Below are 20,464 nucleotides of genomic sequence, written 5' to 3'. Positions count from 1 at the left end.
AAAATCAAGTTATGTAATACATGACTTGATGAACGTGATGTAATCTGATGGCATGGGATGCATGTCCTACAGCAAGTAACAAATTCCTCTTCTTTTCTCTTATCAGTTAATTGTGGGGCAGAATCTGAGTAGCAAATGTTTTGTAGCCAACAAACCTGAACCTGAACAGAGTGACATTTTAAAAGGAATTATTTGTCATTAGTGTCTCCTTAGCATACCACCTTTCTATTAATAAATTGATGGCTGGATAGACTTCCCATTAAAGATGAGACAACTGTTCCATTTAAAGGGTGATACATGGTGTGTGCTTAGACTGATTGAAATGGCCTCTGCTCTGGGTGCAGCTCTGTATAAGCAGCAGAGGGCTGTGTCCTGTAGCCTTTCTCACAATTCAGATTTTTCTTTTCTGCTGGAACTCCAAACTCCATCTGGGTCTTACTCAAGGGAGAACTGATACTCTGCAAACAGTGTCAGGTATTGCCTCATGGCTGCCTGTAAGAAAGAGGACATCTTGCATAAATCAGGTATGTTGCTTTCAAGATGAGGAATTATTCTTTAATAGTGATAGCATGAAAGGTGAAGCACATTGGAGATAATCCATGAGTAGATGTTTCTTAATATGATTAGGAAAGAAATTCCCATCTTCATGGAACATGAAGGTGCACAAGAGCCTGGGGGCAAATGTCAGTGAATGAGCTGCACATCATGCAGAGGGCAATTTTGGAAGTGCATGCTTATTACCTTGATTATATGGCTCATATGCTTCCAGTGCCCTGTGCAGAAGAGGTCTGAATGCTGCTATTCCAGCTCTTTGCTTAGAGTAGCAAATGCATCCTGATCCTAGAACAAATGCTCCATTTCACACCCTCTGCTGTCCTATCCACCCAAGCTTCAGCCTGGAATTTGTGGAAATAGCTTTTCAAATGCAACCAGGTAGCTGAGTAGACCTAATGGAGCTTAATTGCCACATGTTTATTACATTTGCAGAGTGGAGGGCACTGCAGTCTGAATATCTAAATTAATCCTACATTACCAGGCCAGCTACCATGACATTTCTATGTTCCAGTATAATGCAAACATAACAATTAATTTGATTTCCTTATATCAGAAGAGAGCATCAAACAGAGTACAGAGGTCTCAGTAGTAACCTGAACCTCTTCAAACAAAGACAAGTTTTTTCTAAGCTAAGGGACCTGAAAACATTTGCAAGCTCCAGGGCTTGTGCACACACTTGATTCCAGCTGCTGCATGGGGACAGTCTGGCAGAACCTGGACAAATGTAACTTCTACCTTCTCCTGACCTTTCCATACCTAAGTTCTGGCTCATGATGCTTTATGGCTTGGGGGCTGCAGCTACTGCAGGAGGCTGAAAAAGCGGGTGCTGAAATCCCACTGAAAGTAGGTGCTGCATCTCTTTAGGTCTTAAATCCATCTGAAATGTTTGTTGTCGTGATGATAAAGCCGTTGAAATGTGTCCTGCACTAGAGTGACACAGTTCTTCCTGACTCTTAAAGATTACACCTAAAAATATAACTCTTAGGGATATATTTAGAGTCACACTCTGCTATGAGAAAGGCAAGCTCCCAAGAAGAGTAAGAAGAAACAGTTTGGAAAGTAGATGAGAGGCACAATGCAATTCTATCTTTACTTAAAATTAAGACGCCAAGTTTTAACTAAGGGCAAGAGTTTCCTTCCTTCATGTGCAGTTTTGCTTGTCTTAAATGGAAAATAATTTGTGACCTGCATGGGCTCTATTGTGTGAAAAGGCAGCCTTATTTACAGGCTTATAAAATTATCTAAGTGTAGAGGTCCTGGGTGGTGCAAAAGTTTTTTTCATTGCCAGTGTGGTTACTTTCATTAGCCTTATCTTGACTTTCCATGTAGGAAAGGCAGTTGGTACCAGGCAACAGGGTCCTTGCCCAGCTTTGTGGGAGAAGAGGGGACTCTCATGGCTGGGACTGGGCTGAAGACCCGACGGCAGGGACAGAGCACCCCTGCCTCACAGAGATAAATGAGCTAAAAGCTTTCCAAGTGTTGTCTAAGTGTGAAAAGAAAGAACAACCTTCTCTAGACATGTTTTGCTAAGGTGCTGCTTTTCTTTTGAACAAGCAGCCTCTTCAAAGGGATTGGCTTTTTCATCTCAATGGCATAGCGAAACAATAGTCAATTCTTGGTACTGAATATCTTCAATTACCACAATACCTTGCAGGATATGAGACTAGAAAGGTTATGCATAGAGAGGATAATTTTGGTTCATAGCCTCTAAACGTTCCCAGCCGCAATAATGTGGTGAAAGAAGATGTCTTCCAAGAAGTTCACATTACTGACTGTAGTAAAATAAAATAGCTATATTGTTTCAGCCGGCAATTTCTTCTCATTGTCTTCGTTTTAAAAACCATGCATACTCAAAGGCGAAGGGATGTGTTTCACTACAATTTGAGAACTGTACTGTAACCAAATATTATCTTCATTTTGCTCCTTGTTTCATGTTACTTTTTGGTCCTTGAGTTCTCCAAAGTTCATCATTGCCTGTGACATTACTGTGACTTGCTAACTTTCTCATTATTTCCCCAATCAATAGGAGAACAATATATGGTGTTATTCTGTATTTCAGTTACCTGTCACTCAGTGTTTTATCTCCATTGATACTCCAGGTACAGCTCACAGAAACCAAAGTAGGCTGTCTTGTCTTCCGCTAATCTTGAATGCCTTTTGTTCAGAGGTGTTTTGTATTCATCAGTCAACTAAGGACTCATCCTGAAGAAGCCCTCAGTCAGCACATAGATCTCAGTGAAAAAGGGATATACAGCTCGTGAAATATTCATAGCAAAAGGTACCTCAATCATTTTCACCTTTTGACCCTTTGAAGCTGAAAGGATTATCTGCCGTGAGTGGCAAATCTTACAGATGTGAAATTTTCATAGATGAAATACCTTACTGTTCCTCTTAGCCACTTTTGGTATTAAGCCTGTTCAGAAGTTACATTTATTACCCACTATGTTTGCCACTAGAGTAGTGTCAAACTTGAAACAGTTTTAATAAAAGTCCAAAGTTGAAATGATAGTGATCAAAGCTCGGAGAAATCCAAGACTTTTTGAGAAAGGAAAAATGCCTTGGATGTTTGCTGCTTCCTGTGCTTTGCTGGGACAACAACAGACCTTTTAGAATAGCTCAATAAATACAGTACAATTCATAACCAAAACTGTCATTTGGGGGATGAAGTGATAATTCATCTCCATTGTGAAGTTGAAATCTAGCTCAGTAAGTGAGATTTTCTGATACTTATAGGATGTTAAAGGAGAAAGATGAATGGTGATGGCAGACAATTAACTTGTTCAGGGATCTCCACAGCTAAAAGCAAGCTGCAAAATCTGCACAAAACAGATAGAGGAGTGATTTGAAGCAGAAATAGTCTTCTAAAATTGGATACCATTTCTCCAAAGAGAAAAAACAAAACAAAACAAAAAACATCTCTGCTTTGGAGCTAAGCCAGGAAGTTCTATCCACAGGCTGGATCTTGTTACTTACAGGATCCATCCTTTCTAAAGGGCAAATCAGCAGCGTCACAGATGTGGTATAAGACAATGCAGATGAGCAGCAAAAAATGGTGCACACTTGCATGGAAACAGGGACTTGTTGAAGTAATCCTGAATTCATACCTTGATGCACATGGGGGAAAGGAGAGATGTTCTGGAGTAGCAATCCTGCAAGAAGCATCAGCAGTGTCACCAGAGTGCACAGCATGTCCCATGCAACCCAAAGTGTTGGGTGGCTCTGATGTCATTACCAAAAGGATGGTCACCAGGCTACCTGCCAGCTGTGTTGGTGATGCCCTCCATCAGCATGTATGAGCAAGTAGCTTTATAAGCACCTTGTGGCAGAAGCAGCTTTTTTGGTGATATTTCACTAATGGAAGGTGAAGATGCATTGCTGAATAAAGTACTGTCCAAGTGAGTTCCACTGGCCAAGAGATAAAACAGCCTGAAACGTTAAATGGAGTTAAACCCCTCAAGTATAAGGCAGTGTTGTGTCCTTGTGCCAGGAAAAGGAGAGGCAAATTTACATGAGTGCAGGGATGACCTGTGGCCCGTCACTCTGTGCCTCAGTATCCTGAACTGCAAATCTGAGTCAGCATCAACACTTTTTACAAAATAATAATTTCTGTAGAGAAATTTGGTTTCCTGTGTCCTGCAGCACCATTTTGCCTCCTGCTAATGAGTCCACATATGAAGTATGTATCACCAGTTAATAGAGGTTCCTGCTATATCAAGTTTTAAACAGATATGCCCTTTGATTTCAATAACACATTTGTAAGTTCTTACCCTAGCTTAGAAATTGCTTTGGAGTTGCTTATGGTGTGCCGTTTGCTCTTGAATGCCCTCTGACTTCTTTCCTCCTAGAAGAGTCATTGGTTATGCATTCCCATAAGAATGTCTCATTGAAGAAATAGGAGAAAGCAAAGAAAAGTCTTATCATAAAAGGCCAAAATCCTTTTGCCCTCACTCCTCAATTTTTTATTTTCTTCAGGAAACTGATAGCAGGATTTGGCCCAAAGTGCTACTTGGCATGCATGAAAAAGCATACTTGATAAAAATAGGTGGTAAAATGTGAAATGTATTCTCTTAATGAGCATATTGGATAGCAGATTGGTAGAAGAATATTCCTGGATGGAGGTATCCTTCTGTATGACAAAAGTATGCTCCTGCTCAGTGATACATCATGTGGATGAAAAATGTAAAGAAAACATGAAGATCTATATCTCTTCTGGTGTCAGCCCTTGTGACTGGTAAAGTTATCTTCTCTCGCTGTGTAAGAGCTCAGGCCTGTGGTTTTAATGAGCAGATTTCCAGAGGTATTTCATCAGTGCTGCTTTAGGGGAGAAATGAATATGTATCCCAAAAGCTCACTAGCAGTGTTACCAGAAATCTGTCTGAGCTCTCACTGAGACCTCAGTGTTACCAGCAATCTGTCCGTGGCTGATGTTAGGAACCTAAATCCTTACCTGAGCACCTCAGGGAGGAACCAGGGTCTGGGAGGTGCTGAGAGTCCCAGCAGCTCTCACAGACCCTACTGGGACTGGCTGAGCAATTCACATTGGAAATCAGAGCATGTGTTTGGGCATTAAACACTTGATTTTGGGCATATTTATCTGGAAATAGTGAGCTTTCTGAGGTCTGGATTGTAGAGTACATCGCTCCAGGACATTCATCTCAGATGTGCTATCTCTGCGAGCTCTGGCATACTGTAAGAGACTGGCACATAGTTGGGGTAAGTGTCTACCTTGCATTGTCAAAGCACAGAGCTACAGAGTACCTATCTCTTCCTGTAAAAGTCTCATTTCCTGTGTCTGTTGAGCTCTCTGCTAGTGTCAGAAAATGTGGTATAAGTGATTACACTCCTTTGAGTGCTCTTTCCATAACATAAATGCAGAATCCTGATACTCTCAAAGGATTTTTCACCAAAAAGGATCCAAGGCCTAGTATCTATGTAAAATGTCAAACACCTTCTAGAAAACAAGCTTTTGCAATAGCAAATCTATCTGCATTTCCTTCTCTGACCCCTCAAAATATTCAGTGAGTAATTATGAAGCCTGTAAAAATACAGACAGGGAGCCACGTCCTGCCATTAACTTCAAAAGAAAATTAACAAACGCCTGTGCTCAGAGAGGAACCTCATGGCTCAGAGAGGGGCAGGGCAATACAGAGCCTTTCACCTTAAGGTGGCAGGTTTAAATCCAGCTGAGCTGGTAGAAGATGGCTTTCTATCTCATGGCCAGTACTAAATAAGTTGTTAACCTCAGCCCAACTTCAGGTGGTACCTTGGCTGGAAAGAAATTTGCACTATTTGCTGTTTCTGTAGGTAGAGTCAAAGAGTTAGAGGCACCTGAAGACTCAACTTCTGACCAAGCTTTTTAACACCAATGTGCCCTAAAGCCAGTGTGACCCAGGTACAGATTATTCCTATACCCAGAGGCTAACTCAGGACTGGAGATTGCCCTCTCCAATGAGGCAAGAAGTCTTGAGCATGCAGGAGAGGAGGGGTTGTCTCCTGCCTAGGGGTCCCAAATTGCCTCTTACCCTAATGAACACTGATTAAATCATCTGTAGTTCAGCCTGGACTCTCCACCTTTCATGTGGATGTCTGTTTCTTCTCTTCCAAACAGCGAGTAAGGACTACTGCTTTCTTCCAAATCAGTGGTCAGAAGCTGCCCCTGCCTGTTTTTATGGAGCAGTCAGTGCTAGGACTCACCTGTACCACGATCAGATTGGTCAGTCACCAGACTCAGGTGAGACAGTGCCATCCCATTAAGTGGACCCTTTCACTCCCATGTCTGCAAGGTGGTCCATGGAGATGGGATATTATGGGAAAGGGTTATAGCCCCCACTACACATGCAGTGTGGACCAAGAAGTGTACAGCCTTACATCTTACCAACACCTGGAAAGATGAGCAGCGCTGAGGTATATGTCTGATCTTGCTGGTTTTACTGACTGAAATTACACGCCTGTTATGTGTCTGTAGGTCTGGTTCTATAATATATAACTCTGGGATCTTACCTGATCAAGTTCACTAAAAATAATCATAACCATTGAAAACAGAAGTAGGAATCAACACAAACAATGAAAAACACTAACAAGAGCTGCTCTTAGTAGAGACAGAGTGAAGGTGAGAGGGATGATATCTGCAGATCATTTTTGCCCTGCAAATCAAGCAGCCTCCTTAGAAACACAGCACAAACTTCACCATTTTCATACGTAAGCTTGAACAGATACCAGCATCTTCAAAGAGATTTGCCTTATGATTTTAATTAATGTACCCAATATGAAAAGAAAAACAAAGCAACACCTTCCTGTCACACATACTTCAATATTAAAGAGCACCATTAATTACAAATGAATCCCTGAGATGCTGAGTGCCCCTCTGTAAATGGGCTGAATATTTTCATTTTGCATGCTGAATGAACTGAGTCATGAGGAAGCAGCAGCAAGATTTTAATTCCATATAGTACCTCCCCACCTCTGAATTTATTTACCAAGAATAACATTTATTTAATGTAATTTAGTTCTAAATATTTAAAAGCTCACTTTGTTTAATATGTTTTCAAGTACAAGATGTTAAGTAATTATGTATGATGTGGTGGTCTTTTATTAGATAGTTAATGACCATCTGGGAATTCAAGCCCCAAGGCAATGCCAAGGGCTTCTGAGTATTAACATAGTGGTAATGGACTAGCACACTCTACATGATTATGACTATTAACTAAGCATAAAAAAATAACATTCAAATTAAAATAGGAAATTCAGATTTAAGGCTTCTCTAGCTTCCTTAATTTAATCAGATCATAGTGACCCATATGGCTGAGTCTTGTGTTGACTGGATCAAATGGCAAAGAGATTCAAGCTAGCATCTCCTCTGGCCATAACAAGTTGCAAAGCCAGGTACACACTGCTCCCAGGTGCTCCCAGGTGCCAGCATCCCCTTGTCACAGCTCAGGAGTTCTGCTGACATTCCTCACATCACCTGAGCATCAGGAAAACAGGCAAGATGTTGCTTTTCCCCAGCATCATGAATAGAGCCAAGAGGGTTGCCCCTATCTGCTACATGCCCCTGCAGCTTGGGGGCTTCTTGCTGGACCAGGTGGCATCTTGAAGATTGGCAGTGGCAAAACAGACTCAAAGCTAGGACCATATTTCCCCATTACTGCCCACTGGATTGCAGTCTTTGGATTTTGGTGACATTTTCTTTTAATTAAGTGATGAAAAACAAAGATACTTCTTGTAAACAAATCTAAGACAAAAAGTTCCAGTGCATTTTGATATGCTCAGGCTGTTTATGACCAATACATTGAAGAGGAGGTAAGAACAGATAATGCTTTCATTTAATTCTTGCCTTGATATTGTAGTGCTGTTCTCTCAGGCAGATATCAACATCACTTTCACAGAAGTTAGAGATGGAAAAGATCTAGTAGATTATACAGTTATCTTGACATGATAATGTGCTCTCCATAGACTTGAGGTGAGTTTGTTTTACCATTATTTGTCATAAAGTCTACAGGGGCTCGAATTGCTATCAGAATGACGTCTTAATATGGTCTCTGCTCCACAGAGTTGCCATGACATTATCATGCATTCATCCAACCAAGTCTCATGCAAGAGAGAAAAACATGGTGTTATAGAAAACTGCTGTTGGAACTTGAAAATTTCATTTCTATTTCTTTCATTACACTGCAGGTCTTTAGTCAGGAAAAAGAGGTGTTTGAACACTAGCTTCAGTGGAAACCTAACGGACATAGAGACACAGTCTGCGATAGTCTGTGCAAACTGTCTTTATCATCATCACAAAATGTTAAAACTTTTTTGTTAGAACAAAAATGTCTTTATTGTTATCACAGAGTTTTTATTTTTTGAAAATTGCATTTTGTTCTGGTTCAGGGATCTGATTAAAGTTGACTGTAAATAGGCTAAGTTAAACATAAAAAAGGAAAAAAAAGAATCAGTGTCAAATGTTCTTCTCAGAGAAGGAATGACAGTATATAAAGGTTTAGCTAAACTCTTTCCATCTTCTTTTTTCTTTTCTTTGTTTTTTTTTTCCTTATAAGTAAAGAAAAATATTTAGAAATATGTTATCCACTTGTGTCTATAGCACAGTGCATTCCCAAAGGATCCAGAGGAATCTGAGTTCTTAACAATCCTTTTGACGTAACTTTTGAGGTAAGTGTCTCCACTGTTGAATGAAATCATCTCTGAGCTGTTTAAGAGGACTTGGAAATGCTGCATAAAGCCAAGAGGTAAAGGAAAAGAAAAACGCCCGAGGTGTGTGCAGTTAATGCAAAATACTTGTGCTGCTGTGTCGCTGGAATACACAAGCCCAGGAAAAATTAAAAGGTTAAAAAAGTTACAACCAAAGAAACAACAGGACAGTGCCAAGTGAAAGGTCACAAGACAAATGAAAAACACATCAAATGGCTCACCCACTGATGTGCTCTAATAGCAAAATGACCCCCATCAAAGTGTTCACCATGAGTGCAGTATCAGAAACTGTCCAAAGAATGCATGAAACTGTTGGCTTCCTAAATTAATCAAGTTTTATAGCTTGCCTGTAAATTGTGGTGGGGAATTCTAAATACTAATGTACCATTTTAGCTAATATAATTTCCCTTTGAAAACACACCTTCTTTTCCAGTAATAGGAAGTGTATTTATTGCTGTCACCACCCCAATGTTATGGCACCCTGCATGCTCACGTGTATTACCCAATACTGGGAATGATCTTGGCTTAAATTTTGTGTCCATTTTCCTTAATCATTTCATTCTATACTGTGCAAAGGGGAAAAAGAAATTAAAGGTTTAGTATGAAATCTGAAGGTAAAGGGACAGCACTTTCTATCAGTGTGTTCTGTGGTCGTCCAAAGCAATTATTATTGCTCATTACATTTCTATGCAGGAATCATTGCGTTTTATATCACAATATGCATTTTTTTTATAAGTAAGCTCTAAGCAAATTAGAATACTTAATATGTTTTTTGTACTTTTGCCAGATGTGCGCTCCCAAGCCAGTTCTTCCTATTTACATTGTAGCATTTATCCATTTACAAATATGAGAAGATTTATCTATCAGATTCTGTGCAAATTCAGAACACAGATAATTTGTAAAAAGCTTTCTTTTTCAAAATGTTCTGTGGTTTTTCTAATCTCATCTCTTTTCTAATTTCCTAATCATATAACCTTGAAGTCTAAAGACACAGCCTGTGATAATCTGTGTAAACTGTCTTTATTGTTATCACAGACATTTATATAAAAAAAAAAAAAAGGAAACACAAAACAACACACACAAAAGCATGCATTCAAAGCTGCCTTTTAAGTAATACTTTAGTCACAGTTCAATCAGATCCACATTACTGCTACTCATCAGATAGAAAATGTTCACGAGCAGGAGGGGGATATTGACTTTAAAAATTCACTGGCGAGGCGTACAGAGCCTGCAGGAATGTCAAAACTCCAACCTGCATTTTGATGTTTTTGCCTCAGGTTAGTCTTGACTGACATGCTTGGAGCACTCTTGTTTGTGCTCCGGCATCCATTAACTGTCCTTGACTCAATGTTATACGGGCCTTTACGGTCAGCTCGGTGCCTAATGGTTACAGCAGATTAGATGCCACGAGGTGTAAGAAAAGCATACGCCTCACTTTAAGGGATCACATTGGTTGGTCCCTGCTTCATTAGGGGCTATTGTTTGATCCTAAATTAATGAGAGCCTGTTAATTATTATTCTGATAAGTCTGCTTCACGTGGGAGCATGCCAGGCAAGTGGTGTTGTAAAGAAACAAGAGTTTTGCAAAAGAAAACACAATGTCAAGGTTGAGGTGTCTTTGAGTGGGCTTGGTTTACGTGTAAGGCATTTTCACTCAAGTGTGGATGTGGCTAGATGTGGGGGAAAGAAAGTCTTAGCTGTACTTTTGTTCCGCATTAAACGACTGCCTTCGAAAACAGCTCAGAGCAGGCTTATCAATAAGTCCAGCATATAGATAGATGTATATATTTATAATCCTGTGCAGTGTGCTTTGCTGACTTGCCATCTCTTTGACTTTGTCCTTCCTTGGTTTCCACAGTTTTTGAAAAATGATCCAATACCCACTTGCACTTGGGTTCAAGGAAAATCTCCTTTTCAAAACAGAGTAAAATGGGTGCTAAAGCAGTGTTAAGATTAACAATCATTTTAATCATTCTGATGTCACTTACATTAATATATAGGGAGAGACAGAACTCTACAGTAAGTGCTGACAGCTACAAATGTGCCCATAGAAATGTTTTTCTTTAACATCAAGCTCAGATAAGCTTCTGAGGCACCTATATTCATTTACTGGGAAGTACTGAGATTAGACAGATGTCTCAATTTAAAAAGGGAGGAAAAAAAATCTCATGTAGATGTGACACTTGCTCACCTGTGTTTTTCTGCCAGTCTATATAATGCTATCAGAACATAACCAGAGTTTTGATTTAGGCACCTCATTTGACATTGACTGGCAGCTCTACAGAGAACACATGTAAAGAGATGGTAATTTGGAAACATGAAGAGCTTATTAGGCCAAATGGAAAGTAAAAAAAGATCATTTCATTTTACTTCTTTTGAAATTAAATGGGGGCCAAATCACCAAAACTGAACATCACTATGCTGAGGCACTGAGAGCTTGAACCTGAACTGGGCCCAGGATGTGCAGATGGCCTCAGTCTCTTCAAAAGGCCAGGCAAGGAATACGAAATGCCCTAAATTCTAACGCTGGAGGGGTTTGACATTTTAATCTGATTTAGTAGTCGAGGGCAATCTAGGTTATTAAATGGATCTCTTCCACTTATCTGAGGTATTTTGCTGCAGATAGAGATGCTTCTCACTGCTCTATGGCTTGGTGATTCTCAGCTGTGGTTCATAGGTAGAAAGTGCACCCTTCAGCTATCCCTGTCACCCATAACCATGAATTTGGCTGCCTAAATTTAGCATCTTTCAGTTTGAAAACCCTTACCAGGCACAGTAGACTCCCCGGACATGAAAAACTCTGGGAAACAGAATAATTCTGGTAGTGTCAAAGTTTACTCAAGCCAGATAGTGCTATTGGCAACAGCTTGGGGCTTCTGAAATAGCAAAATGTTTGGAATTAGAACATATCACGTATATAAAAAAAAAAACCACACAAACAAAAAAAACCTCTGAGGAATTAAGAAAAAGAAAGAACCATATGTCCTCACATAACTTGTTAGGATTTTGGTCATGAAATGTCAGGTCACATAGCTGATGTTTTTCTTCACTAGGCTGCAAATTTCATTATCATGAAAAAATGTTTTTCTTTCAACAAAGTCATTCAGAAGGGATTGGAATCCTGTAGGCACAAGGGTAGTGAGAAATGTCTGTGTATTTTTCTCAGTTTTTTGTATCTTAAGCTATTTGAAATGCCTTATGTTTATTGGCCTTTGGATTAAATTTTACTGCTTGTGAATAGTTCTCCGTTGACAGCAAAAGCCTTCTTCCCAGCTGCAGAAGGAAGCCACAACAAGAAGCAGCTTCATTTGCAACTTCTTCACAGTGCTAAACCCTGATCTAGTGGTTGGCCAGCCCACATGGGATTTCCAGGCTTTGGCATCAGTTATTGAGATGCCTGAAGATTGGTAGGCAAGGTAGCCTCCTGGTTGGTGTTAATTTGCCTTGAAATGTAAAACCTGACGTCTATGAGCATGCTGGGTTGTGTGGATCACACAGTTGTGTTGAGTCCCAGATGGTATGTCCAAACTTGTGCCATTTGGGATAAAACGCTCAAGTGCCTGGTATGGACAGTAGGTATTCCATTGTTTTATACCTAGTATGCTCCAAGTCTTATGCTGCGGTTCAAAGTGAAAACAATTTAAATAGACAAAGCAATCACCCCTTAGACTGACAAATGAACTCAACATGTTTGGGGTATGCTAAAAAATATTGATTAGAGCCAACATCAAGCAGCTCCCTTGTCACACCATTTCCCCAAGTAGTATGGGGCATGCTATATGCCTTCTGCCAGGCATGTGAGTTACAATGGGATACATAGGAGGAGAAGCAAGTTTTTCTTTGGCTACTTTCCTACAAATCTCACTTGGTTCTGCTTTCAGGCAACAGAAGTGCACAGGTACATCAGGAGCTGCATTAGAGTGCATTAGGTCTCCTGGGCCAGACTCAGCTTCCTTACAGAAGCTTTGAGACTAGAGGCAGGTGATCATGACTATGAGCCATCATCATCTGCCTGTGCTTATCCCAGCGAGTTCTTTAGCCTCAGTGCTGCAGAAGGTCTGGTGTTTGCTTGCATGTGATTTCAATCACATGTGAACATGGGAAAAAAGTCTATTCCTGATCTATCCTGTGCCTGCTTGAAAGAGCATCCCAGTGCGCTCTGAAGTATCTCCATTTCCTGGTGACATGTCATCTTCTTGAGGCTGCAAAACTTGAGGCTTCTGGGAACTTCCTTTCAGTGCAGTATTTTCTAAATCCATAAAAGGATCTATGTGAATGAGAGCAAGAGGTGTATCATGAGGTCAGGGGGAGTGAGGGCAGAAAGCAGCAAGCTTTTGGCCCTCAATCAAAACATCCAAACAAGCACTTGTTGAAACTGCAAGGAGACTTTGAGCCTCACAGAGTGACACACAGTAAATGAACACTGGGAACTGCCAAATCTCGATGTACAGATGTATACATTTCTGAATCACGTGCGCTTTACCTCGCTACAGCAGAGAGCCAAACCCTGTGCTCTGTTGTTCTGTGGCAGTCTCTACGGAAATCATGCGCTTGCTGGAAGTGTCCATGTCCTGGGGATTACCTCTGTAAATGGAATTTTTTAATCCTGCTGCTGGCCTCCTGGGAGGGGCTTTCATTTCTGTGATTGAGGAAAGACCAGGGCAATGTGCACGGCTCCCACCTGGCCAAGGGGAAGGCATGCAGGCTGGGCGCTGGTTTGTAGTTGTGCTGGTTCTTGACATTTGATATGCTGCAGTCGAGTGACAGGAATCAGGATATCCAGAGCTTTGGGCAATTTGGTCACAGTCCTATTTGTTTTTCTGTGGAGTTTCCTGCAGTTTTCAGATCCATGAGAGCTGCTGTGATTGCCAGATAAGTGTGTTTGGCTGTGGGTGCGGCTGAGCCAGAGGAGGGTGCCGTTTCGGAGGTTTTGCTTTGGGATATTTTTAACTGGAGGAATAAGCACGTGCATGAGGGAGTTTTCCTGATGAAATTCATGATTTCAGCACACCATAGAGTTCAGCTTGGTGTGAGATTAGGTATGAATAAAAACAGAAGTTACCTTTAAGTTGGCCAGCGCTAATGCTGACCATGAGCCCAAAGTGGCTCCCACTGATGGGGCACCCACCCACACACCTCCAATGTCGTTACTTGTGTGCAGCATCCAGAAATGGGAAAGTGCTATTTGATTTTCACGTACATGCATCTCATACAGCTGGTTATACAAGGTGTAGTGCAGCTGAAATACCCAAAGTGCAGTGCTAGGGAAGAAGCCAGGGGCCTGATTCATACCAAAGACCACACACACGTAAAACAGTGCAATGGCAAGTTTCTAGACATGCAGAGACACCTTGCATCATCAACCTCTGCACTTAGAAGCCACGCAACCTCAGAAGCACCCGAGCATACCAGCTGTCCTGCTGGTTCATCTGGAGGTTGCCTGAGGGCTACCAACCCACCCCTCTATATACAGACTTGCCCTCATCTTGGTGGTGAGGCACTTAGCCCATGTCCAGCATCCAGAAAGGAGGAGGGAATGTCACCTTACTTCCCCAGGGGCTGGTAACAGTCTACTCTGTGAGAAGTGACTACCTACTGGGCAGGCTTACCCACATTTTTGTAGTAACCAGCAGTTTCCTCTCTGATCTGCTGGGATTTAACCCATTGAATCTATCTGCCAAAAGAGTCCTCTATCACCACGAGGCAGTGATGGAGTAACCAACCTTAGTGTTCTTTCCCGGGTTTCAAGCTGGGGTTACCATACTTGAAATGGTGCAAAGGGTCACCTATAAAGCCAGACAAAAGAGCAGACATAACAAGTATGTCACATTGGGTGAAGTGAGTGTGTGTGTGGGGGTGTGAACAGGGCTAGTATTTTGGATTCTTCCTATTGTCTTAACCCAGAAATTTAAATGCATAAACACTATTAGAAAATCCATGAAGAGCTCTCTTCTTATTAGTCATTCAGAAGGAGAGCCTCTGGTCCTATGCCTACTCATCTCTAGTCCAATGAACTTTGCTTTTCCTTCACCTTGGCACGCTTTCTTGTAAGGGGGAAGTTGATGAGTTGCCATTATCCTATAACCTGCTGCCCACGACTCTTTCCCAGAATGAGGAGGTCAGTTCTGTGGACTGAACAGAAATCTGGTATTTCTTGGCCAGATGTTTGTCATGAAACTGCGAAGATACCTACTTCTAGGGCCTACTCAGGACTGCATCATGAAATGAGGAGAGGTATTAAACTGCAGAGGTGACACAAGAGTTCAGGCAAACACGTGCTTCATGCTTGTATCAACAGTGAGCAGGAATTTTAGAATACGTTCCTGGAGCACTGACCTCTCTCTCAATGCACTGCAGTGAGCTTGAGTTTTGAAATTCCTGGCTTGCTGGTATCTAAACCCTTCATTTGATCTGGCCTGGCCACATCTGCATCAGCCTGGAAACTGAGTGAAGGGACAATTTGTGTAGGTTCTTCAATAAGGAGGTGATATATGCAGAGGGAAAAATGTCCACAACATAACTGTGCATAAGCAGTTAAAAAAGTCAACACATCTGCATTTTTATTGCTATCATAGTATGTGGCTGTTTATAACTTAACCTCGCAAACACTCACTGGTGCTGGAAGAACTTTAAAATGTGCCACTTGTGTCCTCTGTCTGCTGAAAATCTGACAGTCTCAGATCACCCATGCAACCCAATTACAGCCAGCTATAACTCCATTTTTCAAAGGGTGACTTAAGTTAATCCTCACACATACAGAAGAAAGCTGAACTTCTGTAATCAAAGTTTGACAAAGGGGAAGGGCAATTGCTGTGTGAAATATAGCCACAGGAGAGATCACAGATGATAAAAGTGGTGCAGTTTAGCATATTAACACAGGTAAGTTTTTAAAGGTATATTTATACAAGAAAAACTGACTGTCCAAAGATAGTTGCTGAAAACAAAATGGTTTTAACTCCAGGGATCTTCATGTGTAGCTACTTTTTGAAGTCATTTTTACCCTGGGCTTCTACAACGTCACTTGGGAATAAGTTGCAAAACTTAATAGAGCAATGCACATAAAAATAATACCTTTTGATTCTTCTGCCTTCTCATTTGGTCAGGTTATCTTAGTTCTTATATTATGCAAAATAATAAATAATCATAATTAGTCCCAAGTCACCTTTTCTACACTTTGTAGGATTTTCTAAACCTACACATGTTCTAAGACAAACCCCTCAATTATTTTCCTTCTTCTCTGGTTGCTCTTTCTGATGCTTTTCTGTTCCAACTCTTGTGCAACTGATTTTTTTCTTTTTTTTTTTTTTTGAGGAGGAGTGAACAGAGCCCTTCTCAGCTCAAGGTGTGGCCCCTTATTGATGGCATTTGTCTCACTTTCACAATGATTCCTTAAATTCTTCTTTTCTCTGTGACTATCATTCTTTAACAAATTCAGATTTTCATAGAATCATAGAATCACAAATTCAACCAGGTTGGAAGAGACTTCCAAGAGCATGCAGTCCAACTGATCACCCAGCCCTAAGCAATCAGCTAGACCATGGCACTAAGTGCCTCATCCAGTCTTCTCTTGAACGTCTCCAGGGACAGCAACTCCACCACATCCCTGGGCAGCCCATTCCAATGGGCAATCACTCTCTCTGTGAAGAGCTTCCTCCTAACATCCAGCCTATACCTCCCCTGGCACAACTTGAGACTGTGTCCTCTTGTTCTGGTGCTGGTTGCCTGGGAGAAGAGACCAACCCCCAGCTGGCTACAACCTCCCTTCAGGTAGTTGTAGACAGCAATGAGGTCACCCCTGAGCCTCCTCTTCTCCAGGCTAAACACCCCCAGCTCCCTCAGCCTCTCCTCATAGGGTTTGTGTTCCAGGCCCCTCACCAGCTTCGTTGCCCTTCTCTGGACACATTACAGTACCTCAATGTCTTTCTTGAATTGAGGAGGCCAGAACTAGACACAGTACTCAAGGGGTGGCCTGACCAGTGCTGAATACAGGGGGAGGGAGAATAACCTCAAGAATAACCTCAAGTTATTCATCAACCTCAAGGGAGGTTATTCTTCCCCTGTACTCAGAGAATGACTCAAAGGTATCTATAATGACTCCAAGATCTTCATGAATGCCAAGAGTGCATTTAGAGGTTTATTTTCCTATCTTCTTTAAAAACATCAATGCTGAATTTCACCAGGAGTTCTGTCACTCCATCATTTAGTTTCTGAGTTTCTTTGATAGTTTTCAGAGCCAGCTTTTGCTGCAGCTCTGCAGTATGATTTTCTGCCAGAAAGCACTGCCGTTTCCGAGTTCACACTTTCCCCCAGTGATTAATGGATGTGCAGAACAGCAGTCCACTTAAAGTTGCAACTGTAACCTCAACTTCATCATTAAAATTATGAATGCTACTTGTCCCTAACCTTTATTTCATATCTGTTAGCCATGTGTTACACCACAATCAGAGTTTCTTAGGTTTCTTTAAGGCTTTATGGTGAGGGATGTTATGAACGGGATCTTGAAAACCCACTACGTAATAATGATCAAATCTCCTGACAAGTTTGTGTTCCTGACTTTCCTCTGAAGAATTTATAAGTCTTTATGGATATATATTTGATCTCAGTTATTAATCTCATTGCTTAAATTTACTACCAATACAATCAGGATTGTAGGATATTAATTCTAATAATTTATTTTGAAAATACCTTATATGATACCGTCAGTTTGAAACAAATCCACAGCCTCCCTCTCTCTAAAGAAACTGATCACTCGCTGCTTTCCCTAAATACAAGTACAGAGCAGACCATGTGGAGAGCTGATTCATACAGATCTCTCTACATTACTTTCTTTTCCCATTCTGTTTGCCTGGGAGTGGTTGCATGTTGTCTGAACTACTTGCAAATTTGCTGGACCTGACTGAATCCTTGCAGTGCTTCTGTTTGTTGGGTTTGATTGATTTTTTAATTAAATCTAGAACTAAAGCAGGCTACTGGGACATTTCTACATCCTTTTACTTACATGTCACTTTCTACTTACTTTCCACATACAGAGGTGCTCCTGAAAGCGTTATTCCAACAACAGTGGTTTTCACCTTGAATCATAGATTGAATGTAATACTCCAGTTCCCTTTTTTGGCTATTTCTGCCAGCACTGGAGACCTCCAAGTAGAGACTTTGGGACTGTTTGAATGCTGCACACTTTTCTCATTCTGGGAATTTATACTAGGCAATTTGTAGAGATTATAAAGGTATACATCAGGTGTGGGTATTACATCTTCAGGTTCATCAGATGCTCTCACTTCACTGCACACTGGGTTTTCTTAGCCTGCCAGATATTTATCTTGGATGCTGTTGTCAGTGATTCTGAGAAAATACCACTCTCAGTTTGGTCATATCGAAAAATCTGTCAAGAAAATGCAATGCTTGGCTCCTGTATGTTCAAACTATATATAATATGCTTCTATAATTATATTTATAATATCTCTGCTGCTATAAATAAACATATATATATGCTATATTTATATGCTGCTAGAAATATACTGACAATACATATGAATGAATATACTGATCACTTAGGGGCTGAATTACACAAATAAATTATATGCATATATTTATATGTGTATATACATATATAATCCAATCACCAGCTCTTCTCTGCATTCATCTTAAACATTGCAGGGCTATTGATCATAGAATGGTCTGGGTTGGAAGGGAACCTCCAAAGGTCATCTAGTCCAATCCCCTCTGCAGCAAGCAGGGGCATCCTCAGCTAGATCCAATTGCACCAAAGCTTTTATGCATACATTCTTTCTCTTAGAATTTCTTTTTTTTTTTTTTTTTTAATTATTGTGGGTAAAAACAAAGCAAACCAAACCAAAACCACCACCAACAAAGCAACAACAACAAAAAATCTTCCATGGTTCCCCACTCTGCACAGGCACATTGCTTCTATTCCTGTGTGTCACAGGCACTTTTAATAGGCTCAAGCTCGGATTTTTACTTGACCTGATATGGTAAATATTCTGGGTTTCCTCATCAAAAGAATATATCAGGAAAGATTCTTATTTTTCCTTGTGGTATCTTTCATTTGTAATTGGGTAATACATTCATTCATACGACAGTAAACTGGAATAGAGCCTATATTCTAATATGTTCCAAGTCTGGAACAAATAAATATACAACATCTCACACACATACACACTTCTGCTAGTTAGCATGTGGTAATTAACACTTGCTAAAATGACTAAAATTTCAAATGTGAACATGCTCTGTGAGAAAATCTCAGTGTGATTATGCAGTGAGCTTTTCTGTCAGAAGATAATAGGTATTTTTAGCAACCCTTGTCTCACTTTTGTGTGAGTTTTGTCACGTCCCAATAAAAATAATAATAATAAAATGTCCATTTTGGATTCTGATAATCCTCATTTTCCATCAGTTGGGACATGAATATCTTCTCATTACAGCAGATTCTCGCTTTAGATCCCCATTTTAACAAGAGATGCTGGAATTAAACCACTCCAGATTCCTGTGATGAAAAGGGTCTGGAAAGGGTCAATGGGCAGCAGCAGGGACACCAGCTGCTGAGGTGCTGGTGAAAACATTTTGGAGTAGCAGTTTCCCTATTGCCTCGCGTTGCACATAGCTAGTCGGAGGGAAAACACTTCACTGGGACAGGACAGAGGATCCCTTTGGTTTTGCAATGATTTTTCCTGGTTTTGTACAGGTGGAAATAACTACCAAAATGCACAGGACCAAAACCCCAGGTTCAGATCTATGTAAGATAAAAGTCACTGCTGGTAGTGGGGTGTCCATCAAATAATTTATAAGTTGAGAAGGCACTGGGATCAATTGCTCCTTTCAGGTAAGTGTTTTGTGCATATTGTTATTTAAAAACAAAACAAACACAAATAAGCAAAACCCCCAAGCAACCAACAACAAAACCAAATAAACAAAACTCCCCACACCAAAAGGGGTAAGGATGATATTCCTACTGTGGGAGGAGGCAAGTGAGAAAGTGCAGTAGGTCTATGGCCAGAAACCTGTTTGTATTTATTCGATTGTTTTTAACTCAACTGGCAAGCTGTGATAGGCAAACTGGCACAGGGAAATTTCAGGTTCTGTCCTGGCAGCTGAAGAGCAGCACAGCACTACTGGGAAAAGCAGCAGAGAAACACAGAAAGGTGGTGTAAAAGCGAGAGCTACACAGATTTTCAACCAGTGAGTCTGCTCTAGTGAGGCAGCTTTCAAGGCTCCATCTCAGCCTAAATGAGAGCTGCTGCACTAGGACAGCAGTGAAATGAGACTGGTAATTATCACTGGTGCTTTTACAAGCGAGAAGCTTACAGTGCTCATGTGATAGCAAGTGCTTTTTGTGCACTGAACAGTTTTTCTGGAAGCCTTGGCTTTGTTTTCCCTTAGTCCTGAGAACAAAAAAGAAATGTTGCAAGGGAAGTGCAGAGTGAATCCAAAAAGAACGATGGAATTGTGCTTGATTTGTTTAATTCTGAAATCAAGGTTACTTAGAAGTACTGCAGCTTTTATTTGTTTCATTGGTGGTGGTGGCTTTTTTTTTAAGGATTCTTTTTTAAATTTTTTTGGCAACATCTTTCTTTTTGTTTGATGGTCCTGTCATCCCAGAACTGTATATGTTACTGATCCTGCCTGTATTCAAAGCTGTTATTAAGTGGAGTCTTTTAGATTTTAGAGAAATGATAATGGTTCCAAAGATGACAGAAAG

This window comes from Indicator indicator, chromosome 2 (genome assembly GCF_027791375.1).
Source record: "Indicator indicator isolate 239-I01 chromosome 2, UM_Iind_1.1, whole genome shotgun sequence".
In the NCBI taxonomy this organism is placed as follows: Eukaryota; Metazoa; Chordata; class Aves; order Piciformes; family Indicatoridae; genus Indicator; species Indicator indicator.
This window is presented reverse-complemented; position numbering follows the sequence as displayed.